Source organism: Haemaphysalis longicornis, unplaced genomic scaffold (genome assembly GCF_048455015.1).
Source record: "Haemaphysalis longicornis isolate Haplotype H1 unplaced genomic scaffold, Haemaphysalis longicornis Haplotype H1 scaffold_1, whole genome shotgun sequence".
In the NCBI taxonomy this organism is placed as follows: domain Eukaryota; kingdom Metazoa; phylum Arthropoda; class Arachnida; order Ixodida; family Ixodidae; genus Haemaphysalis; species Haemaphysalis longicornis.
In genome coordinates, this window is record NW_027526203.1 from 101,504,954 (window position 1) to 101,531,048 (window position 26,095).

At 48.1% G+C, this 26,095-nt stretch overlaps 1 pseudogene; it reads left to right on the forward strand.

Moving 5' to 3' along the window:
• The window catches only part of LOC144144250 (uncharacterized), a 28,438-nt pseudogene extending 24,464 nt beyond the window's left edge, over positions 1 to 3,974 (forward strand).
• Positions 3,975 to 26,095: the final 22,121 nt, after the last annotated feature.

Consider the following 26,095-nt stretch of genomic DNA (forward strand, 5'->3'; position numbering starts at 1 on the left):
GTCTGTTAAAAAAGCCAAAGAACTGTGCCTGCAAGTTGCAACCGTCTTTCTCCTCCAATGCGCACAAAGAAGGCATCCCCTTCCGCCTCATAATCACTGAGCGCGAAGCTGGGCAGCGACCCGTACGCCGGCTTTTGCAAACTTCCTTGGCCCTGATCACCATTGATGACCCTTTTTTTGTTCGGAGCCCAGCGGAAGTGTCCGACTACATGCAACGCCAGAGTCCGACAGCTGTGAGCGCCTTTTCAATCGACCTCAAGGAACTTTATTTTTCTTTGCCCCATGGAGAGCTCCTAGATGTCTTCGAAGAAGGCATCGACAGCTATCGAAAGGTTCGATTCCAGAATGCGACAGGGGCGGCCACAGGAAAATTCCTGGGACTATTGAAGTTCTTCCTGGAGTCGTCCGTCATGGCCTTCAAGGGAGACTACTACGTCCAAAACAAAGGTATGTGCATCGGCGCTTGCCTCGCTCCGGTACTAAGGGACTTGCTACTTGCACGCTACAACAGGAAATTCGCCGAAAGCCTGGTCGGTCGTGGGACTCAGTGGGTGTTTCGATACATGGACGATTTTTTACTTTTCTTCGAGCGCGATGCAACTTCGTGGGGTCAGGAACAAGTGCACTGCATTCTCAGATTGTTCACATCCACCCTTCGGGGCTTCACCGTGATGATCGAAGAACGAGCTGATGACCCAATTAGGTTCCTTAACCTAGTGCTGACATTCCGACTCGAGCACGTATGCTGGAAATACTCACCTTGCTCTAAGAAGAGTCTACTGCCTTTCAAGTCAGCCCATTCGAAAATCTTCGAAAGAGGCGGTGCCATATCGGCTCTCCGCAACTCCCTCAACAGATCCTGCTGGCATTAGATGGGGCCCAGTTTTTGCAATCACGTTGAAAGGCTGACCAAGGCAGGATTCCCCACTCCCGTGCTGTTTCGAATATTGGAAACCCTCCTGAAGGAACTACGAAGGCGAAAACCAGTGGAAGAGCGCGGAGAGACAGAACGAAGGAAGTGGGCTGTCGTTCCATATATTCATGGGGTTTCCCACAAGCTCAAGAAGGTTGCTGCCCGAGTCGGTGTCAATGTAGTGTTCAGCGCTTCTAACAAATTAAGCCGTCTGTGCAGCAGAATGAATGCTGAAAAATTCCACGAGTCTTTGCTCTAAGAGGCACGGACAGCGATTTGTTGAGTGCTCATCGGGAGTAGTATAGGACACACCGCTGTCATGCAGTAAGTCATACACGGGCCAAGCAGGCTGCTGCTAAATGGCCGACAACGGCAACATGCCTAAAACCAAAAACAGGAAAAGACAGCTATCTAGCCCTTCACTGTACGAAGTGTGGATGCACGCCAAGACTCCAACAAACACGCGTACTAAAAAGATATAAGGAGCAACGCACCAGAGAAATGTTTGAGGCCCACATCATCCATACACGAAATGACGATTCCGTCAGCATGGCTTTGATTGACTTGCAGAAAAAGGATAACGATTACGTAAGTCATGAATTGTAATCTTTGCGCGTGCGCATTTTTCATAGAAACAAGACCTTGCCTTCGCAAGTTTATGTTTTTATGTGTTTTATTGTGTTTATTTTCCCGGGTATATATTCAGCTGCGGCGAGATAAAGCCTTTTTTAGTCGGTGCCCAGCCTCATGTCCCCTTCTCTGTGTCCTGGCATCGCGCTGTTATCAAACTGAGTTGTTGATCAATCCGCTCTTGCGCTACAAACGACTATCCTCCTGGTTAGTTCAGTTGGTAGAGCAACTCCTCCGATTAAGCGGTGGTCCTGGGCTGGAATCCTAGACGAGGACGAATTTTTCTTCAAGTGCGAAGTTTCTGAGAAAGCTGCATAGCTTTCCTTTGTAGCTTTTAGGCTGTATTGAGGTGGATGTCAAACTTTACTTCACAAAAATCTACTCCACCTGGGGGGTTTCCCCTAAATCTGGTCGATTAACAGACAGGGAAGCGGCAGGACAAGTCACCACCTCAACGTCCTCTTCTAGTAATATACTGTATGCTCGGGCAATATCTTTCTCCTATAAACCCGGGACCGTGCCTCTCATAAAAAAAGGGACCCCGACATGTCCCCGCGTGAGGGGCACGAGTAAATGCAGAGCATTAGCGGCGTTACGCGCGTGGCGGTGGCGATGGGTGTTGTAATGGTGTTGGTAGGGTTGTTGTTGGTATGATTGGGGAGAGAGAGAACGAAACGAGTATTAGGTAACGTCAAGTGTTATTCTCGGCTTCTCGTGCACGTAGGTCGGCGTCGGCAGCGCGCTTACGCCGCTTGCGCTCGGCGTCGGCAGCACGCCGCCTCGCCGCCTTGTCTTCCGCCGACGATGCCGTTGATGCCGTTGACCCCGAAGATGAAGATGACGATGGCACGATGTCTTGAACTGGTGCCGCGACGCTGAAGTTGGATTGCGTCGCGGTACTAGTTGAAGGTCTTGCTTCCATCGCCTAGCAACTGCGACAACCGCGACGAGAAGAGAGCGAAGCAGAACTGGAGTGCGGCTGACGCGCCGACACCCGTGTTTATATTCCCAACGAACGCAGTAGAGGGAGAGAAGGCGGAGAGAGAGCGCGCTATCACGCCACCGTCACGCCACGACGCGCCCGCACCTGCTGTTGCTACGGTGCTTGCAACGCCGGAGCGCGCGCTGCACCTGTTGTTGCAAGCGTCTTGAGGGCGAGGAGGAGTGGGGGAGAGGGCGCAGCTGCCGTGGTGCGGACGCCGAGTTACGGACGCATAACATCGTGAGTTAAAGAAATGCTCTGCATTTAAAACTGCCCTGTAACACTTCCTCGGGGTAAAACAAAGCTCACACAGGGAGTTGAGTTTGTCTAGATTGACAAGTCTTCAGGGGGGTGACGTGAACGACTTGTCTTGCTGGATTTACGACCTTGCGACATTGTTGTAGTTATTTCATAAATCAGGTAATTCAACTGTTATGCCGCAACAAAGTGCGGCTGTAGGTTAATAGAAGTCTCTAGCACAAACCACGTTTGCGTAGAGGCGTCGCGAGTCAAAGTCACCGGTAAAGTATGAAGCAGGTGAATGGCACTAGTCATACAGTGCCTTTGCTGAGACGTCAAGGTCCGTATTCGGCCAAGTCGGCGAGCGTCTTCAGCACGACAGAAAGTTTGGGCTGTTAAAGTATCTCGGTTGTGGCAAAAGGGCAGGATAGTGTCTACAATGCTGCTGGCAGTCCTATGGAGCGAATATAGAAAGGCTCGCATTCCGTTACCTCGGGGTTAGCAGTATTGTAAGCGTATGTCGTGAAAGGTAACACAGTGTCTAAGATTTTGTGGTCCGAGGATGCATACATGGTCAAAGTGTTTGTTAGTGTACGATTTTTTCGCTCAGTGAGGGCATTTATTGGCATGCTATAAGGCGGGCTTTGTGGCTACTGTGATTCACAGAAACGAAGGAACTATTCGGCGACATCCGCAGTGAATTGTCGTCCGCGATCACTTATAACCACACGAGGTGCACCATGGCGCGGTATAATGAAGTGGACTAAATGTTTGCGACCTCAGAAGCTGTAGCAGATGGCAGAGCAGTCGTTTCCGCATATCTTCTCAGGTAATCGACACACACAATAATCCAGCGATAGCGGCTACCGACTTGGGAAATGGTCCAAGCAAGTCTACTCCTACATTCAAAAGGGGTCCTAGGCGTACGCGTCGGACGACAAGACCCTGAGGGAGGAATTGTGGGATGCTTGTAGCGGGGGCGCACGTCGCACCTGGCAACATACTGCTTCGTCTTCTGGAGAGGAGGCCAATAAAAAGGTTGACGGAATCAGTACAGCGTACAATCAAAGCCAAGGTGCCCTGAGATGACATCGTCGTGCATTGCATGCAGGACGACATACCGAAGGCTCTGAGGACGACAAGCACAAAATGAATGCCCTCGGAGAAAGCCAACCATCTCGGACGAGGAACTGTGAACTCGACGACTGAGACGCCTGAGCAGCTGCCAAAAATGGCGGCAAGCTGTTGCTTTTTGGTGCCCTTCTTGAAACACGTGTGCATCGGGGACCGCGTTGGAGATGTTATCTAAGAAATCTTCATAACGTTCTTCATCCAATGTCAGCGCTTGTAGAGGCAGGCAGGACAAACAATCAGCGGTGGTGCCCGCTCTTGTAGACAACGGTGAAATCGAATTCCTCAAGCCGTAAGGACCAGCGAGCTAGTTGACCAGAGGGGTCGCGTAGTATGACAATGGTCCGTTACAATTGTAAAACGACCTCCACAAATGTAGGGGTAGAACTTGTGAATGGCAAAAATCATCGCCTTGAATTCTAGTCGCATTGTATTTACGCTATCTCTTCATGAGTGTAGTACTTGCATAGGTGACAGCGCTTTGGGCACTTCCATACGGTTGGACCAGCAAAGCACCAACACCTAGTCTTCTGGCGACTGAGTGAATCTCAACAGGAGCCGTGTGGTTAAAGTGGCACAAAACGGGACCGATTACACCAAATGTTTCAACTCAGTGATATACGAGCCACACTGATGAGTCCACAGAAAGGGCGCGTCTTTACGGTGAAGAGCTGTGAGACGACAGCCGACCTTGGCGAAGTCTGATGGACCGAAGAACATAGGAGCACAGTACAAGAACGCCCCGTAGGTCCTTAGTATACGGGTCATTTTATCATCACGAAGCGTAGCAACATTTTGTGAATCGGGCCTGATTCCATGGCGGTCCACAAGGAAGCCTAGCCCAAGAGCCTGCCGCTCTCGAAAGTAGCACTTCTATGAGTCTAGGACTAGGCCAGCCGGTGCGATCAGCTGTAGAACAACATTACGCGGCTGGTTGTAGTCGCCGAACGCCCTGCCGTAACTTATTACGTCGTCTAAATATAATGCAGATTTCCCACTAGCGGCCCCGCCGGCCAGTGTCAATGAATCTCTGCAAATGTGGCAGGCGCTTTGCGCAGGCCGAACAGAGTTAAATTAGAACAAGCCATCTGGTGTGACGAATGCTGATAACTCTTTGTAGTCCGGGTGCATAGGAATCTGCCATTAGCCCGATCGAACGTCTACTGACCAAAGGTAGGGGGCAGAATGCAGACAATCCATGCCTTCATCAATTCGCAGAAGCGGGAAGACGTCCTTCTTTGCCACATTTGAGAGTTTTCGAACTACGAATACTTCTTTCGTTCCGTTCGTAGGATGTTGACCATAACCCGACTGTGCTTGCACGCACGGACACGGCTAGGAGGTAACCCCTCCACCACGTAACGCATGTTCAGGCACGGCGAGGGCCGGCCAGTGGGCCTCATCCACCCTACCGAAAGAAATCCTCAAGTGCGCAGTCGGATCCCCGCGAGCACCCTACGAATGGAATTGACGGAGCATACCGATAGCTAAAACTCTTTATTAGTAAGTCTAATGTCACCCAAAATGTTATCATCATTATCACCATCATCATCATCATCCTATTTACGCCCACTACAGGGCTAATGCCTCTCCCATGGATCTCCAATTATCACCGTCGTGTGCTAACTGCGACCCATTAACCCAGCAAACTTCTTGATCTCATCAGCCCCTCTAACTTTCTGCCGCCCTCTGCCGCGCTTGCTTTCTCTAGGGATCCAGTCTGCTACCCTCAATGACCAATGGTTACCTTGCCTTAGCATCACAGGCCCTGCCCACACCCATTCTTAATTTCTACTAATATGTCCTTAACACACGTTTCTTCCCTGACCGCTTACGCTCTCTCCTTGCCACTTAATGTTAAACCTGTCATCTTCCGTTATATTGCTCGCTGAGTGGTCCTCAATTTCAGTTCAACCCTTTCAGTGAGCCTCCAAGGTTCGGCCCCGTAGTTGAGTACCTGTAAGATGCCGCTGCCATACACTTTCTTCTTCATGGACAATGGTAGGCTGCCATTCATTATCTGAGATTGCCTACCGAATTCACTCCACCCCATTCTTATCCTTCATTTACCTCTGCCTCATGGTTGCGCTCGGAGATCAATACTTGGCCTAAGTAGATATATTTGCTTACCACTTCTACCGCCTCGCTATCTGTGTCAAACCGGTGAGCTATCCCGAGGTTATTAAGCAAAACCTTAATTTTCTGTATATTTATGTTCAGGCCCACGATTCTACTCTGCTTGTGCAGTGAGGTAATCGTGCTTTGCAATTCTTATAACTCGGTTAAGCACAAGAAAGAAAGCACAGGAGAGGGAGACAAGGACCAGCGCTACTTACAATTGGGTTTTAATAGCAACCGCGGGACATACCCAGGCAGCACAGAACTGTTCGGCCTAAAACAGGCCGGTGTACTTTGGCCGGTGATTTTCTGTCCGGCCGTTTTCCGGCAGCCATGTTCGGCCCATGTCCAAATGTGGGCCTTTTGGCCATATCCGGCCGTACTCCCATGGCTGTTCAACGGCCAGTGTCCGTCGGCCAGTTGACCGGCTTACGGTCATACGGCCAGATTCCAGCCGTAGGGCTCCGGCCATTCCAAAGCCGCCCGTGTACGGCCGATGTACGGCCGCCGGATTACAGCCGAGATGCGGTCGTCGGACTCCAGCCGGACTAAAGCTACCGGAAATACGGCCGTGCTACGGGCATTGGAGTTCAGCCACAGTACGTTAACTGTACTGAGGCCGGTCACTGCATGTCGCGCAAGCAGATGACTCATTCGCGCAGTGCAGAAGCAGCACAAACCCAGCATTTTGGGTCCAATGCAGCCACATCAAAGTGAGCTCGCGCGCAACCACCAGCCGTCAAGCTTTCAGCGCAGCCTTGCTTAATTACCAGCCTCACTTGACAGCAAAATTCATTTATTAAACAGTGCTCACAAATTGTCGTTCCTTTAATTGCAGTGCCTCCTTTACTGCCGAACACAGAAAATATTTAGTTCTTTGTAGAGCTTGAAGAGATGTATTGTCCAGGTCCTGATATCCTCTGTGGGGCGGCTTACCTGTAATAAACGGGAAAAGAGGAGGGGCGGGGGGGGGGCGGCGGAGGGCGAATATTTTAGTGGGTTGAATTTCATAGAGATAAATTGCGCCGCTTTTAGCCAATTTCTTTTAGGGCAATATTCCGGAACACTTTCATGCTATGACTACATAAACTATTTTTATAACAGTTGCTTGACCAATTTTGCTGTATATAAAACTGGCGTGAATGCCTTCACGAAGCGTTTTGGTTCTCAACAAAACACTCAGGAGCATTTAATATAACTCCTTCACAAAAAAGTATGCCCAGTTTTTGCCCATTTTTTTTGCAAAGACATTTTCTACTCGATCAACTTTTCTGATGATCTTGCGCAGGGCTGATCCTAAGAAGGGGCGAACAGGTACTTTCATTTTCAATCTATTTTAATGTTGTTTTCATGAGTATAGGTCCACACCACTTAATAGTCCAAAAGAACTTAATTTACTTCTAATGTCATACTGCGTTCAAAAAATTCTAGACGCGTTGCGAATGACGCCCTGTTTCAGGTGGCTGCAGTTGTATCCCTCTGTGTTCACGCAAGGAAAGGGGTAAAATTAGAGTTACATAATTTGTTTCAAACCAATAACATAGCAATGGTAGCATGCATACAGGAAACCTTGCATACTGCAACGAATAGGGCAATAAATATTTTATTGGTCAAGGTTGAATCCGTAGGGTTCTCAACCCATCGGAGGCAAACTTGCGCCTCTGGAAGTTTATTTATTATTTATTTTTTTTATTATTTATTTATTTTTTTTATTCATTTATTTATTATTGTTTTATTTATTTATTTATTTATTTATTTATTTATTTGATGCCTGCTTGCCTTTGCATGCATTACACAAGGGAGATACATAACACTAAGCATTAAATATGAGACAAAATAACAAAATAATTCTACAAAGCGCGCTGAAAATCGTCAATATAAACAGTTAATGCAATCATACGTGGAAGATAATTACACTGCAGTATTGATGAAAAATAAAATGAACCGCGCAAGGCGTCACCTTTAAAGGAAAGTTAATAATTTGCTTTGAGCTAGCGGTCCCACTTTGCGATATGTAGAATGGCGCTTGGACATACTTCTCCCCTTCTACTCCAGTTTTCGAATGATAGATATTACGAAAAAAGTTCCACTTTGGGGTTTCGTCTGTGATCTTTCACGTCCTGCCATTTCAGTTTGCTTTTACTTTCTCTCATGCTAAGTTGAGCGTGACAATTACCTAATACGAATCGCACTGACATATTCTGTATGTTTTCGAGCGTATCGACCAGCTCTTCGGTGTAGGGATCCACGAAAACACATGCGTACTCCAAGATTGAGCGCACATGAGTGAAATACGGTTGTTCTTTTCCGTTAGATGGAGGTTCACTGAAATTTCGTCTCAGAAAGCCAAAAACATATACAGCCGTAACTTTTATGGTGTGAACCTGCCTATTTAACCTCTAACCACTCCCTAAATAAACTCCTAGGTATTTATATTCCTCGGCCGTTGTCAGAGCAGCATAATTTACGGTATACGTATTCAATTGGAATGAAGGTTTTCTTTTAAAGGTGCCACATTAACACACTGTTTAACATCCAAAAACTTTTCTGAATCAGCACACCAGGATGTTATTAAATTCGAATAAAGCTGCAGGTATACGGAATCACGTTCATTCGCTATAGTCCGGTAAACTACACAGTACTTTTGAACAAAGATATAGGGCCAATAGTAATAACAATCCAAAAACCGATTCATTTAGTTCATAAGATGATATGTACTACGCAGAAGGAGATATGGAACACCATCATTTGGTTTTTTGCAGTCCAAGAATATACAGTCAACCACTTTAAGCTTATCTATTGCAAGAGCCAAATCGTGCGTGAACTCAACAATCTGCGTTGAGCAAGAAAATCCTGACAAAATCCGTGTTTGCTAGGATGCTGGTGATTATGTTTAACCAAATGAGTCATGTCCCAAGAGTAGCTAAGCTCACCTTCAAACATCGGAACTAAATTAACAGCTATAGGCTTCGTCAGTGACAAGGCTCTGTTGTTATCGCAAATTTAAAATAGTTTTTTTTTCTAAATAGGCAGTCGTAAAATCCCATGAAGTAACATAGTGCAGGGCATGAAGCTGATCCTACCAATGCGCGAACGAGTCTCTTCTACGTTTATCATCAACAACATAGTGCAACATTGCTTGTCGCAGTATAATTGTAAGCAGAATAACTTGCGCTTTTGCTCGCACTTGCCTTTCTTTGGTGGGGAGTCCTTGACATGGTGGCGGTTTAGCTCCTGCGTGGTGGCCGCTTGCTCGACGCCCTTGAAGGCCAGTTATTCTGGTGAACCATCTCCATCTGGGATCGGACATCTCTGCCGGGTCGATGTCTCCAATGCTCTCCATTTCTTGAGGGGGCGAATAGCCTCGAGCTGATGCGTCGACGAAGCCGGCGGCAGAGGCGTCGTAGCGGCGATGACTGGCGAGGCTTAGCTCACCCGTCGGTGTGGCACAGTCTTCTTGTGGCAATAAATGACATTTCGATGGCCTAAAAGGTTCCCTGCTAATGTCCAGTGAGCCCTTGCACCTTGCCCGTTCACCGAGAACACTCATTACTGTTTGAAAAACGATGTTCGTTCATTTAAAACGTAGAAACACGGAGCGGATGAAAAACGCGTCCCCGTCGTTCGGCTCCCTAACGGCTTTTTCTGCCCCCAGGAAAAAACCGGTCGGTCTCCTTCCAAACACGTCTGTGCATGAATTCTCGGCGCCCAGGCGCTAGCCGTTGTTCGGCTGTATGCCGTTTGCCGAAAAAATGACGTATAACCAGATACCTTACGTAGGCCGGTCTCCTCTTGAACACCGGTTGCCAAATATTCGGTGGCCATTCGCTTGCCGTAATTCGGCCGAGGACAGCTAACCGAATGAAAAACGTATATTCTGGGGCCGTACGTCGGCCGGTATCCTTCATAACACTGGTTGCCCGAAGAAAACGAATATTCTACCGCCGGATGCGCGGTTCACCGTTGAAACAACGAATGCACGGCAGCCGCACTCCGGCCGGTCTCCTTTCGAACACCAACTGCCGCAAGAATACGCATATTCTGTGGCCGGTCGCTAGCCGTGCTTCGGCCTGTTACCGCTTCCCGAAGAAAAAACGGATGCCCCAAGGCCGTACTTCGGCCGTTCTCTTTCTCAACATCGACAGCCGTAAGAGAACTGAATATCTGGCAGCCAGTTAGCTGCCGTTGTGCGTCCGTACACGGGCGGACGGAAAAATACCGAAGCGCTGGTTGCCGAATGTTGGCCGTTCAACGCATGATCAGTGGCTGCCAGAACCTGGATGCTGGCCGGACATGCCAGAAAACGGCCATAGACGGGCCGGTCTTGGGGCACACTTTCTGTGCCGCCTGGGTATATATATATATATATATATATATATATATATATATATATATATATATATATATATATATATATATATATATATATATATATATATATATATATATATATATATAAGGTTAGTAGAGACAGAGACAAACGAGAAAGACGTAGAAAATAGAAATAAGTTTACTGACGTTTCAGGGAGAGGACTCCCTTTCTTCAGAGTACAAAATAGGTTCGTTTCAGAGTTATATATACACAGAAATTCTAGCAAGGGCGAGGGCAAGGTAAGAGGAGGGAGAGTTTGTACAAATGGATCATGGTTGGTGGGTAGCAAAAGAATGAAGAGAGAGCGGGAAAATACATTATAAAAAGGATAATAAGAACACACAGTCACGCGGCACGAACATGGGGGAAAAAGAAAGAGAGAAGAAACAAACACACAGAAAAAAACAATAATTAAAAAATAAAAAATAAATAACAAGGTAATTTTCTTCGCTTTCTGCCAACGCAAACCCAAATTTTTATTCCCCTTCCGTAACCTCTCCCCAGGCTACTAAAACTAACAAAAATCTCACCGGAAATGTGATGAACCTCTCTAGTATTACCCTGTCACCAGATCAGATGAGCGCCTTATCAAAAGGTCTGAATTTTTGCCCGGCAACTGGCGGTTTCAACGAATTTCAAATTTTTAAGGACTTAGACAACTTCGCCAGAAATATGAGACTGCGAGAGTACTTCCGTGACCGTCCTCCAACCGACGAAGCCCGAACCGCATTGCCTAGCCATAAGCACTGGACCCCTCCCACGCAGCGCGATACATGCCTCGACGTGTACATTAAAGCCGTTCATCGCGATGTACGAGCAGCATACCAAAAGCAAATCACTTTCCACTGTAACATCACAAACAAGGAAAAGAAAGCCCTGGAGGAACTCGCAGGTTGCCCCGATATAGTAAACAAACCGGCCGATAAAGGAGGTGCCATCGTGATCCTCGACAAAGCTTACTATATCAACGAGGCTCATAGACAACTATCAGAATCTGCGTTCTACAAAGTACTCCGTAGCGATCCCAGTATTGATTATAAGCTAATTGCTCAAGAAAAACTCACTCAGCTTGTTCAAAATCAGGAAATAATGGAAACAACTGCTCGTTCTCTTATCCCCTTAAGCCCAGTAGCCGGTAGATTCTACCTTCTTCCTGAAATTCATAAAAATAACAACCCAGGTCGCCCCATTGTCTCTGGCATTGGTACTGTCACCGAGAACCTCGCCCGCTATGTCGACTCTCTCATTCGCGACATTCCCCCCAGCTTTCCATCTTTCATTAAGGATACAAATGATTTTCTCTCTGATATCATGAAGATGGAAATTCCCAACAACTGTTTACTTGTTACCCTAGATGTCGTGTCGCTATACACTAACATTCCGCATGCCGATGGGATCACCGCTGTATCATGTGCGTATGAGGGGTAGGCGGGTGACAAACCTATCGATTCTCTCACCCTTGAAACTTTCCTTCACCTTATTCTTGAACTTAACAATTTTGAGTTTGATGGTGTCAATTACGTGCAAGTAAGCGGAACGTCAATGGGAACCAAAATCGGGCCCAACTACGCGAACATCTTTATGGGATGTCTAGAGTCAAACTTCCTCGCAACCCAAAGTTTGAAGCCATTGTACTACAAAAGGTATATAGATGATATATTCATGATTTGGCAGCACGGTGAAAGGAACTTCTTGCGTTTATTGAGGCTTTTAACTTTGCGCATCCTACCATCTCCCTCTCTCATTCCTACTCTACGCACAGCATAAATTTCCTGGATGTTACTGTCACAGTTTCTCAGGGCAGACTTCAGACTAATCTCTACAGGAAACCTACGGACACGCGCCAGTATTTGCACTTCCACAGCAGCCATGTCAGGCACTGCAAGACTGCAATATCTTATAGCCAATCTCACCGTTTTAGGCGAATCTGCACAGGCCAGGCGGATTTCGATTCTAACTGCAGAGAACTTAAAACCGCACTCTTAAATCAAAAATACCCAGAGCAGGTGATCGATGACGCGATTACACGAGCTAGCCAGTTGAACCGCACCGACATTCTCCAAAAAAAGCTCCAAAACCCAATCAACAAACAAACCCCGTTTTGACCCATTCGGCCTCTTCTGCGAAAGTTGCATCCATACTAAGGAAACATCACAATATCCTCGCTCAAAGTGAACGCCTAAAGAGAATATTCCCCGAGCCACCACGTGTTGTTTATAGACGCAGAAAAAATTTGGGCGACGTTCTCACTAAATCCAGCATCAGCCGACCACAGACTACTGGTTGCATGCCCTGTAACGGGGTACGGACAATTCGTCGAAAGACAATTCGTAATAGGGCAATTCGTAATAGGGCAATTCGTAGCAGGGCAATCGGTCGCGTAGGGCAATTCGTCATAGGGCTACTCGTCGCTTGGCCATCTAGTCGCTCAGAAAAAAACTTTTTTTTTACATTTCCAGGCTTACAGCATAACGACATTCGGAAAAGAGGGGCATGGCACGTGCTTGCATAAAAGATAAAGCTCAGAAGACTTCCCAGATAAGTCCCCTTCACCCAGAAGCTGACAGTGCACCGGAGGCTGCGCGTTCGCCGTACCAATCTTATCATTCAAGGCCGAAAGTTGAATCGGGCTTCTAGAACGAACTATCAAGACTAACGCGATAAAGTTCTCCAGCGAAATAATATAAAATAACTGGTTTCAGCGTTCGTTTTCGCAGTCGCTATGGAAGTCATCAGTACAGAAAGAGGAGGGGAAATGCTGGTTTGCAAAGGATTTCTATATACTGTTAACCGAAGGACTGAGCAAAGAATTTACTGGGTGTGTAGAAAAAGAGAAACCTGCAAAGCAAAGATCGTGACTGACGTCTCGAAGCTACGCGTTGTTAGAGTCTCAAATGACCACAGCCATGCTCCAGACCCAACCGAGATTAGCTGCCTGAAAATTCGTTTAGAAATGAAGGCGAGTGCCGGTGAGAACGCATGAATATTCGTTACTGAGTTTTGTTGTACGGGTTATTTCTATTGGATAGTCATCGCATACTGCCTTTTTAGTTGGAGGACGGGCGTCAGTACAGCAGATTCTTCTGGACGCGGCAGCAAAGGTCACGGACAGCACTGCATCCCAGCTGCCCTCTACGTCAACGCTTCGACGAACAGTTAGAAGGCAAAAGCAACGTGCAACATTTGTCTACGATATTCCTCCCCGCTGAGAAGATATACATCTTCCGCCTTAATTCAAGGTGCGTTTACTAAAACTGCAAAAAATAGTTTTTTATGAGTTGTTTATGCAGGTGAATTTCAAACAAGAGGCGTTCTTACTGCATGATAGTGGCGAGAGTGACGTCAACCGCATCGTTTTGTTTGCAACGAAGCGGAAGTTGGAGTGCTTAGGGAGAGCAGGTGCATGGTTCTGTGATGGGACGTTTAAGGTAGTGCCCTCGCTATTCTACCAGTTGTACACAGTCCATGCTCTTTGTAACGGGATTGTCGTGCCCTTGGTGTACGGCCTACTGCCCAACAAAACCGAAGAAACCTATCGGAGGTACGTCACTATTAATTATTACCTTATTAACTGCTGTTCCAATGCGTAGTGATCGGTTGGTTGTTGAAATCGTTTTCATTCCGTGTTACCTTACCAGGTTCTTCTCAGTCGTCATCAGCAACGTCGGGCCCTGCGCTGTTCGCATTCTGTACACGGATTTTGAGATTGCTGCTATTAACGCTGCTCGGGGCGTGATTTCAGACATCCGGATTCAAGGGTGTTTTTTTCACCTGGCCCAGTCGGTTTATCGTAAGCTGTGCGCTTTGGGATTCCAAACACGCTATGGCACAGACGAGTCATTTGCAGTCAAGGTGAGTTTGTTGTTATAGGCCTCGTGCGCTGACGTTTGCCCCAGGAGCAGCAGCGCCAATTCACACATCCTGGTGGATCGAGGCGTCATTAGATGGGTAGTACATCAAGCGTTCGTTATAGCTGTCTTTCATTGAATTCAAAACATCAGCACGTTTTCCTAGACAGTAATCGAGAGAGTTAGCAACAGCCAAGCCACCAATGCATTATGTGCAAGGCGCCCGTGATAACGTCATCAAAACGAAATATGCAACAAAACTGCTACCCTGTTTTGCTCTTGCTCTGCTCTTGCGAATCGGCACTGTCATTCATCGCGGTGCACTGCACCGATCGGGGTGCAGCCCGTCATACTCTGGGCGATAGTAGGTTGAGAAGTTAGCGCATAGCGCTGGGTAGTGCATGTGGGGATTAGCAACGGTCTCTGTCCACCGCAAGATGCCTATACATAGATAAACGGCCGTTTTCTTTAACACAGCTCACGTAACAGCTGTTTTATTTCCAGATGAAAATGCTCCCGGCCTTGGTGTTTCTGCCTGTTGGTGCTGTCCCGGAGGCCTTTCAAGACGTGTTAGAAGTCTTTCCACAGGAGGCGATGGAACTCGCCGACTACTTTGAGGATGTGTACTTCGGAAGGCCCCGTCGGAACCGCATCTGCTCGGCTCAGTTTCCTCCGAAACTGTGGTCCGTGCACGAGTCGGCACTTCTTGAATGCCCCGTACAAACAACAGCGTGGAGGCGTGGCACTTTGGGCTGCAGGTAATTGCTCATAATTTTTGTGCAACTACCTTTATCGCGCAAATTCCTGTGAGAATTTTAATATCGTATTTCTTATGGTCCCATTCTCGTTTGCCAGAGCAACGTAAGGTGCGCTTCACCGAACTTGTGGGTGTTCCTGCACTGTCTGAAGAAAGAGCAGGCCCTAAGCGAAATGAAGCTCAGTCAAGCGGCAAGCGGGATCACTGCTACAAGGGTGTCGCGGAAGCAGCAAACCTACAACAAGCGCCTTCAAAGAATTCTTCAACGCTTCGATGGAACAGACAACATGGGTATCCTAGAGGCTTGCGCCAGAAGCATTACATTGTAAGCGGAAAGATATCCAGAGCTGCGGTCGAAAATAGAACTCTACGTGATCTGACACCATTTTATTGCGGGGCACAAGCTCGCGCCAATAAACGTTATTTCTACCAAAATCTTGTATCGCCCACCACTGTGTGACAATCTTCTCGATAACAGCGAAAAGATTCGGGATATAGGAATAAGGGTATCTCGTGATGTATTTGCGTCGCAGAATGATGTATATAGTTTGAATAATTGTTCATGTTTTTAATGTACGACGCGGTCATTTTGCGCACGCGCGAAGGGTTTGATTTTCTTGAATTGTTTTTCCTGAATAAAAATTCCTTGTTAGCCTGCTCTGTGTCCCATGTTGTGTATGCCTAGGTCTTTGTTGTTTCGCGTAGTCTTAGAATGAATCACTACCAACTAGTCCAGTTCACAGCACTCCCAAACACACAAGGAACTTCTAATAGGGTGACGAATTGTCATGTTGATGAATTGCCCTATTAAGAATTGCCCTATGCGACGAATTGCCCTACTACGAGTTGACCTCCTACGAATTGCCTTTCGACGAAATGCCCTACAGCCCCCTGTAACAAACCACGGTGTAAGGTATGCCCACAAATGACTACCACACAGCGCGCCGCCGGCACAGCTTCAAACTATTATGTTACTATAAAAGGGAACTTTAACTGTGATTCCGCCAACGTTGTATACCTGCTGGAATGCACCCACTGCGGCAAACAATACATCGGCCAGACTGAAACACCCTTTCGTTTGAGGTTTAACAATCACCGCTCTCATGCAAAAACCTGCCCTTCTTTGCCTCTATCAAAGCATGTTAACACTCCTGGTCATTCTTTGGAACAACTAAAAGCCACAATTCTTGAATCTAGTATTAAAACGCATCACGATCGCGATGTTCGTGTGTCATACCTTATCTATAAGTTTAAATCAGCGTCGTTTGGCATAAATGAAAGTTATGGGAAATTAACATGTCTTTCCTCCGATTAAAATTTCGGCTGCATTTCTCAGGCTAGTGTTATGCCTGTTCATTTCTTTCCGTGAATAATATTCTCCCATGAGTTGGCGAGCTCCCGTAGTTGGGTATAGTTTTGTGCTAGCACGACGTTTTTTAGCACAATGGCTTCACTGAATCAAATTTGACGAACAAGTCTGGACATTGTGTTCTGGGTAGAAGGCTGCCGTACCATTGTTAGCTTTGATATTCTGTCTTTGTAATTAATTTGTGAACGCGAGCGTGTGTGATTGCTTTCGTGTCCTCTTTCTTTCTTGTATTGTTTTCTAATATTGGTTGCTGACCGCCTCGGCATTCCCTGAACTGGCACCATGCGCCGACCAGATGAATACCACCTGCTGCCGCGTCATACGCGTGCACCTTCCTGTTTTCTTTCTTTTCGTGATTTGTTTGGCCTTGTCTTTTTTTTTTGATACCAATGTACACTCATATCTTTTTTGAAACTTCTTTGTTCCGCATGACTAATCTTTTTGCCCATGTCAAACACGTGGATGGGCATATCTTGTTTTGGCCCCTCTTTCACCGCCGTTGCCACGGGGGAGGGAAAATTACCTTGTTAATTTTTCCCCCGCTCTTTGTATACCAATGTACACTCATTTCCTGTCGAAACTGCCTGTCCTAGTGCTTTTGGGCGCGACCCTTGCCTCCCAGCAACAGAAGCCACGTGTCTCCTGTTTCAATGACCTTACCCGGATTCTTAGAACGGGTGTGTATGGGCAGATGTGCGTCGTTTGTGTGCATTTGCATATCTTCTTTGGAACTTCTTCGTTCCGCGTGAGTAATCTTTTTGCCCATGTCGAACACGTGCATGGGCATATCTTGTTTTGACCCCTCTTTCACCGCCGTTGCCCCCGTGGAGGGGAAAATTACCTTGTTATTTATTTTTTATTTTTTAATTATTGATTTTTTTTGTCTGTTTGGTTCTTCTCTCTCTCTTTCTTTCCCCCATGTTCGTGCCGCGTGACTGTGTGTTTGATTGATTGATTGTAGGGTTTAACGCGCCGACGCAACGCAGGCGATGAGGCGCGCCGTAGTGGAGGGCTCCGGATTAATTTTGACCACCTGGGGATCTTTAACGTGCGCCGAAATATCGTACACACGGGCGTTTTTGCTTTTCGCCTCCATCAGAAAAGCGGCCGCCGCGGCCGGGAATCGAACCCGCGACCTCGTGCTCAGCAGCGCAACTCCTTAGCCACTGAGCCACCGCGGCGGGTGTGACTGTGTGTTCTTATTATTCTTTTTATAATTTATTTTCCCGCTCTCTCTTCATTCTTTTGCTACCCACCAACCATGATCCATTTGTACAAACTCTCCCTCCTCTTATCTTGCCCTCGCCCTTGCTAACTTTTCTGTATATATATAACCCTGAAACGAACTTATTTTGTACTCTGAAGACAGGGAGTCCTCTTCCTGAAACGTCAGTAAACTTATTTCTATTTTCTACGTCTTTCTCGTTTGTCTCTGCCTCTACTAACCTTATTTTTTTCGCGCTCTGTGTGAGTTTTTATCTTTTCAGACTATATATATATATATATATATATATATATATATATATATATATATATATATATATATATTGTAAAGCAGATACTCGACGTTCCTGTAGAAGGATGGGCCCGTTTATTCGTGAACGAGGCGTCAGCGCAGCAGGGGCGAGCCGAGACGACCAGCTTATCGCGAGGCTGAGCTTCAACGAGAGCGTCCTCTTCTTCGTCGTCATCCGGCGCATACCCACATACGGAGAATTCCCCGTTATGACTTATGCTGGTCACAATTGCTCGTACATTTGCGCTACATACTTGCTACAATACCCCCGGCGAAAAGGGGAAGCCATCCTGGCGACCTAAGGGGTACACGACATGAGCGGGTCATAGTAGGGCTTGAGCCGCGCGACATGAACCGTCTCACGCCCCCGACGGCGGCGATCTGAAGTGGGCGTTACAGGCTCAACAACATAATTCACCGGCGATGTTCGCTCCACAACCCGGTAGGGGCCGTGGTATTGCGACACAAATTTCGGTGACAGTCCGGGCGTCGGGCACGGTATGTAGAGCAAGACGAGGGACCCGTTCGGGAAAGTTGGAGCTGAGACCGAAACGTCGTGACGTGCCTTCTGGCGCTGCTGGTCTTCCGATGTAAAGCGACGAGCTAGCTGGCGACATTCCTCGGCGCGTCGAGCGACGTCTGAAACTGGCATGAATTCGGAGGCGTCAGGTCGGTACGGAAGTATACTGTCCAGCATGCATGAAGGCTCACGACCGTAGAGCAAACATAACGGCGAAAATCATGTGGTTGTCTGCTTATCGGTGTTGTAAGCATACGTCACGAAAGGAAGAACGAGGTCCCAATTGGAATGGTCCGAGGAAATATACATTGCGATCATATCCCCCAGTGTGCGGTTAAACCGCTCTGTCAGTCCATTGGTCTGTGGGTGGTATGATGTGGTTTTGCGGTGAACAACGTTGCATTCAGCTAGAAGGGTCTCCACGACGTCGGATAAAAACACGCGACCCCGATCACTGAGTAGCTCGCGAGGAGCGCCGTGGCGGAGAATGAACCGCTGAAGGAGAAATAACGCTACTTCTCCAGCCGCGGCCGCCGGTAGCGCAGCCGTTCCGGCGTACCGAGTTAGATGATCAACGGCGACGATGATCCAGCGGTTACCGGCAGCTGTGCTGGGAAGTGGGCCGTAGAGGTCAATGCCCACTCGGTCGAAGGGCCTCGCTGGACAGGGCAACGGCTGAAGTGGAGCGCTGGTGTGCTGCGGAGGACTCTTGCGCCGTTGACAGTCTGGGCAAGATTTAACAAACTTTTTCACAAAGGTATACATCCTACGCCAGTAGTAGCGAAGTCTAAGGCGCTCGTACGTTTTCAGGACTCCAGCGTGAGCACACTGCGCGTCATCGTGAAAGGAAGAGCAAATTTCCTTGCGTAGGTGGCGAGGAATCACTAGCAGCCATCTTCGACCGTCGTCGTGGTAGTTGCGGCGGTACACGAGCTCGTCACGAACGGCACAGTGGGCAGCTTGTCGGCGCAGTGATCTTGGAGCAGCGTTTGCCGGCGGGCATTTAAGATATTCGAGAATCGAGGTGATCCACGGGTCCTTACGCTGCTCACAAGCCATGTCCGCTATGGCGAGAGGCGCCAGGGTGTTATCTGCCGTCGACAAGCTCGCGACCTCCGATGGAAGCGGCAAGCGAGAAAGGGCGTCAGAGTCGTTATGTTTGCGTCCTGACCTGTACACAACACGGATATCATACTCTTGAAGGCGGAGGGCCCAGCGGGCGAGGCGACCGGAGGGATCCTTTAGTGAAGACAACCAACAAAGAGCATGATGATCCGTCACGACGGCGAAAGGGCGTCCGTAAAGGTAGGGGCGAATCTTGCTGGTGGCCCAAACGATAGCCAAACATTCCTTCTCTGTCACAGAGTAGTTCGCTTCCGCCTTCGTCAATGTACGACTAGCATAACTGACTACGTATTCCTCATAGCCGTCCTGTCGTTGGGCAAGGACTGCACCCAATCCCACACCGCTGGCATCGGTGTGGAGTTCGGTTGGTGCGCGCGGATCGAAATGCCGGAGTATGGGTGGCGACGTATGGACACGGCGTAGCCTCTGAAAAGTGTTTTCACAATCAGCGGACCAGTCAGAAATTTCCCCACTTCCACCGAGAAGTTGCGTGAGGGGCGCAATGATGGAGGCAAAATTTCGTACAAAGCGCCGGAAATAGGAGCAGAGGCCGATAAAGCTTCGCAGGTCCTTAATCGTAGTCGGCTTTGGGAACAACGCCACGGCACGGAGTTTCGCTGGATCCGGAAGGACGCCATCTTTCGAAACTACATGGCTCAAAATGGTGAGTTTCCGTGAAGCGAAGCGGCACTTTTTAAGGTTCAGCTGCAAACCGGCGGAAGTCAGGCATTTCAGTACTTGTTCCAGGCGCGTTAGATGGGTCGAAAAATCTGGTGAAAACACGACGATGTCATCTAAGTCGCAAAGGCATGTTTTCCATTTCAGACCGCGCAATACGTTGTCCATCATTTGTTCGAATGTCGTGGGCGCATTACAGAGTCCCAATGGCATGACATTGAACTCGTAGAGCCCATCTGGTGTTACAACTGCCGTTTTAGAGCGATCGGCGTCGGCCATGGGGACTTGCCAGTAGCCGGACCTCAAATCTAATGATGAGAAGTACTCGGCCCCTTGCAAGCTGTCCAGGGCGTCATCAATTCGGGGCAGCGGGTAAACGTCCTTGCGAGTTATTTTGTTGAGACGTCTATAATCCACGCAGAACCGAATGGACCCATCTTTTTTCTTGACAAGTACCACAGGAAAAGCCCAAGGACTCATCGATGGTCGAATGACGTCGCGTTTTAGCATGTCCTCCACGTGTTCCTCAATAACACGACACTCGGTGGAGGACACACGATACGGCCGCTGTCGCAATGGTGCGTGGGTGCCAGTGTCGATCTGATGCGAAACAGGTGACGTGCGGCCCAAAGGAGTGCCATGACAGTCGAATGATGTACTGAAGAGTCGTAGAACGGTCAACAGTTTGTCACGTTCGGTCGAAGTAAGGGCGTCGTCAATGGCGTTGAGCAACATAGTCGCATCAGGTTTGATATCACGTAAGCAACCGGAGCTAAGCGCGGTGATATAAACGGGAGAAACGTCTTCAGCTACGTCGATAAGAACGGAAGGCTCAACTTTCTCTATAAGGCCAACGCATTCACTGCGAAAGAGTTTGATGGGGTACGGATTTGGGTTGGAGAAAGGCACAGAACAGGAACCGGATTTGATGTCGAGGACAGCGAACGTCAGTGGAAAGGATTTGCGAAGCGACAAGAGACCAGAAGGAGCGAATATGACTGTGGCGTCGGAAACACTGCTGCACGACAATGGCACAAGCACAGTTGAATCCGGTGGGATGTCCGTGTCGTCAGCAACAAGCAACTTTGCCGCGGCTTTCTCACAATCGTCTTCAAGTACCGGAAACAGCTCTACTTCAGCGCGCGCGCAGTCAATGATGGCGTGATGTCGTGACAAGAAGTCCCATCCGATAAGATTGTGAGAGCAGGATGGCAGGACGATGAGCTCGATGATGTAGACGACCCCTTGAATTGTAACCCGAGCAGTGCATGCGGCCAGCGGTTCCACAGGTTGCGCATTAGCGGTGCGCAGAGTAACACCATGTATAGGCGTCGTCTCCTTTCGCAACGATCGGCAAAATTTATCGTCAATAACAGAAATCGCAGCTCCAGTATCAATGAGCGCCAGGGTAATAGCACCATCAACACACAAATTGATTAAATTAGGCGGCGAAGAAGGCGACTTTGGCATTTCGACGGTGACGCAGTTTTTGCCTCCGGATCTGCGGCGTCTAGTTTTCCGTCTGACTAGTCGTATGGCGACGGCGCATCGGAGAGAGTGAGCGGCGTCGTGGAGACTGCGAGCGACGGCTGGCGACGTCACGGTCATCGGACGAGATGGGTGTCGTCGAAAACGGGGCTGGGGCGTGCGTCATGGGTGGTGAGGGCGCATAAGGAAAGGACCACGATGAGTTGCGCGTACCCGTCAGGCACGGCGACAGTAGCGTGCCACTTGTCCCGCAATCCCACACGAATAACAGATAGGGCGATTATCGGACGTGCGCCAAGGATTTGCGAATGGGGACGCCGGATGCGGCACGACAGGCATGGGGCGAATGCGTTGAACTCCGGCAGTGGCATGACTCCCAGTGCTTGCAGCAGTCGCTAGGTAGGGTCCCGGTACGGCTCCAGTGAAGGGCCGTGCCGCGGTCTCGGCATAGGTTAGAGGCATATGTTGTACTCTGTCGGCGAAAGTCAAAGGAGCGGTCATCGGCGTTTGCGGCGTGATGTCGGCGTAAGCCACTGGGGCTACCACTATATTGGGCTGCCGGGTGCATGGAAGTGCGTCAGCGACTTGTTGTTGTATCACGCTCTTGAGGGTTGGGGCTAAATTGGGCTGAGGCATCTTCACTACGTCGCCAACGAGAGAAAGCTGACGAGCCACTTCTTCGCGAACAAACTGCTGAATCTGGGCGAAGAGGACACCCTTATCGTCAGAGGCTAAGCTGCAAAGCGAGTGGTCTTGCTCCGCGGGTTTACGAGTGAGAGCCCTCTCTCTGCGGAGTTCATCGAAGTCTTGGCAAGCATTGATGATTTCAGCAGCGGTGCGAGGGTTTTTCGCGATCAGCATCTGGAAGGCATCGTCTTCTATGCCTTTAAGGATATGCTTGATCTTTCCCTCTTCGGTCATAGCATTGTTTGCCCTGTTACATAAGTCAAGGATGTCCTCGATATAAGAGGTAAAGCTTTCATTCATGCGCTGTGCGCGTTCGCGCAAACGCTGTTCAGCGCGCAGTTTTCGAAGTGCTGGGCGCCCGAACACTTTGGTAAATTCGGTCTTGAAGTCTGACCATGTGCGAAGATCAGACCCGTGGTTCTTATACCACGTCTCTGCAACACCAGTAAAAGAGAGACTGACATTTTTTTGCTTATGCTTATCGTCCCAGTTGTTATGGGTGCTCACACGTTCAAAGGTGGCGAGCCAGTCCTCAGCGTCTTGGTCATCAGTGCCGTTGAAGAAGGGGGAATCCCGTTGACGGACCGTGCCAGGGCAGACGATCGGTGCCACAGGAGGTGTGGACTCGTGGTGGTTACCGTGAGACATCGTCGAGGGAAGTGTCCGACTGCGCAGCTCCAGGGTAGACAAATGGGGACCCGAGCAGGACCGCAACCTCCACCAAAAATTGTAAAGGAGATACTCGACGTTCCTGTAGAAGGATGGGCCCGTTTATTCGTGAACGAGGCGTCAGCGCAGCAGGGGCGAGCCGAGACGACCAGCTTATCGCGAGGCTGAGCTTCAACGAGAGCGTCCTCTTCTTCGTCGTCATCCGGCGCATACCCACATACGGAGAATTGGAGAATTGCCCGTTATGACTTATGCTGGTCACAATTGCTGGTACATTTGCGCTACATACTTGCTACAAAATATATATATATATATATATATATATATATATAGGAAATGAGGGGCTCGTTGAAAATAACACAGAAATAAGGGTTGGCAGTCGAGAAAACCTCGGAAAGCAAAGGGGAGGATGTGGTAGATCATTGAAACAGATTAAGAATTTGGAAAGAAAGAAAGAAAGTGAAGAAAAAATGCCCGCCAGGTGGGATCCGAACCCACGACCTCCAGAATACCGATCTGGTGCGATAACCACTACGCTACCGGCGGGGCGATTTTCCCATTCACTTTCTGGGGTATTTATGTTAGGTATGTTTGTTTCCTGTGCTTGGGGGTGGTAGCCAGCGCCATTCGGACTAATCGGGGTGAAGGGGACCTTCTTTTTAACCCCCGGGTCGTGACTCGAGTGTCTACGACATGTCCAGAGTGGTCGACCAGCTTTGAACCCTCTTAAGCTCCCTTTGGCAACAAGACTGCCAGAACAGAGGCCCTCGCTATGCATGTAGCGAATCAGAATAGGAAATGAGGGGCTCGTTGAAAATAACACAGAAATAAGGGTTGGCAGTCGAGAAAACCTCGGAAAGCAAAGGGGAGGATGTGGTAGATCATTGAAACAGATTAAGAATTTGGAAAGAAAGAAAGAAAGTGAAGAAAAAATGCCCGCCAGGTGGGATCCGAACCCACGACCTCCAGAATACCGGTCTGGTGCGATAACCACTACGCTACCGGCGGGGCGATTTTCCCATTCACTTTCTGGGGTATTTATGTTAGGTATGTTTGTTTCCTGTGCTTGGGGGTGGTAGCCAGCGCCATTCGGACTAATCGGGGTGAAGGGGACCTTCTTTTTAACCCCCGGGTCGTGACTCGAGTGTCTACGACATGTCCAGAGTGGTCGACCAGCTTTGAACCCTCTTAAGCTCCCTTTGGCAACAAGACTGCCAGAACAGAGGCCCTCGCTATGCATGTAGCGAATCAGAATAGGAAATGAGGGGCTCGTTGAAAATAACACAGAAATAAGGGTTGGCAGTCGAGAAAACCTCGGAAAGCAAAGGGGAGGATGTGGTAGATCATTGAAACAGATTAAGAATTTGGAAAGAAAGAAAGAAAGTGAAGAAAAAATTTTCTTCACTTTCTTTCTTTCTTTCCAAATTCTTAATCTGTTTCAATGATCTACCACATCCTCCCCTTTGCTTTCCGAGGTTTTCTCGACTGCCAACCCTTATTTCTGTGTTATATATATATATATATATATATATATATATATATATATATATATATATATATATATTTTCGCTTATATTTTCGCTTATTTATCAATGAATCAAAGAAACGTGACAAGCACACGTCATTCGGCCCTATTAAATATTTCGAAAAAAGCCGAATAGCACTGGCAATGACGACTGCAACCTTGATATGTATCTTTACCGAGTCCCTCGTCCCGTATCTGTCTGTTCTGCTACATGCATTACGAGGCACTGGCTCCAGCAGTTCGGATATGCCAATTGCTAACCCCCACCTTCGACCACGTTCTACGTGGCGGTCGCTGGGAAAGAAGACGTTCTACGTCTCCCGCGGTAGTCGAGGGGCGGCGCTAGTTGACCGGCCTCAGAGCTCTTGTAAATATAAAACCCCCGCTTTAAAGTCGAGAGAGAAGCCGCTGTGGGGATAGCCTAATGGCGAACGCACCGCACCGGTTATGCGGAGATGTGGGTTCGAGTCCCGCTCCCGGAAAAACGGCGAATTTTTTCTCGACTTATATTTTCACTTATTTATCAATGAATCAAAGAAACGTGACAAGCACACGTCATTCGGCCTATTAAATATTTCGAAAAAAGCCGAATAGCACTGGCAATGACGACTGCAACCTTGATATGTATCTTTACCGAGTCCCTCGTTCCGTATCTCTCTGTTCTGCTACATGCATTACGAGGCACTGGCTCCAGCAGTTCGGATATGCCAATTGCTAACCCCGACCTCCGACCACGTTCTACGTGGCGGCCGCTGGGAAAGAAGACGTTCTACGTCTCCCGCGGTAGTCGAGGGGCGGCGCTAGTTGACCGACCTCAGAGCTCTTGTAAATATAAAACCCCCGCTTTAAAGTCGAGAGAGAAGCCGCTGTGGGGATAGCGTAATGGCGAACGCACCGCACCGGTTATGCGGAGATGTGGGTTCGAGTCCCGCTCCCGGAAAAAACGGCGGATTTTTTCTCGACTTATATTTTCGCTTATTTATCAATAAATCAAAGAAACGTGACAAGCACACGTCATTCGGCCCTATTAAATATTTCGAAAAAAGCCGAATAGCACTGGCAATGACGACTGTTACCTTGATATATATATATATATATATATATATATATATATATATATATATATATATATATATATATATATATATATATATATATATATATATATATATATATATATATATATATATATATATATAAAAGAAGAACAACACGCTCAAATGACTACGCTCTACGCTCCGAACGTAAGTAGCGCTGGTCCTTGTCTCCCTCGTCCTGAGTTGTCTTTACTGCGCTTAACGGAGTTATAAAGGAGTACCAACTCGCTCGTACTCACACGTTCTTAAATCTTTGACATTCGTTCCCCGAGTTACTTTGCAAGGCAGTGTCATCAGCAAATCGGAGGTTACGGAGGTATTCTCCACTACCCCTAAGCCCCCCTATTCCCAAGTCAATGTTCTGAATACCATTGAAGAGATTGTGTCTGACGCCCTTCCTTATATGTCTTTTACTGCTCTCCTTATGAAG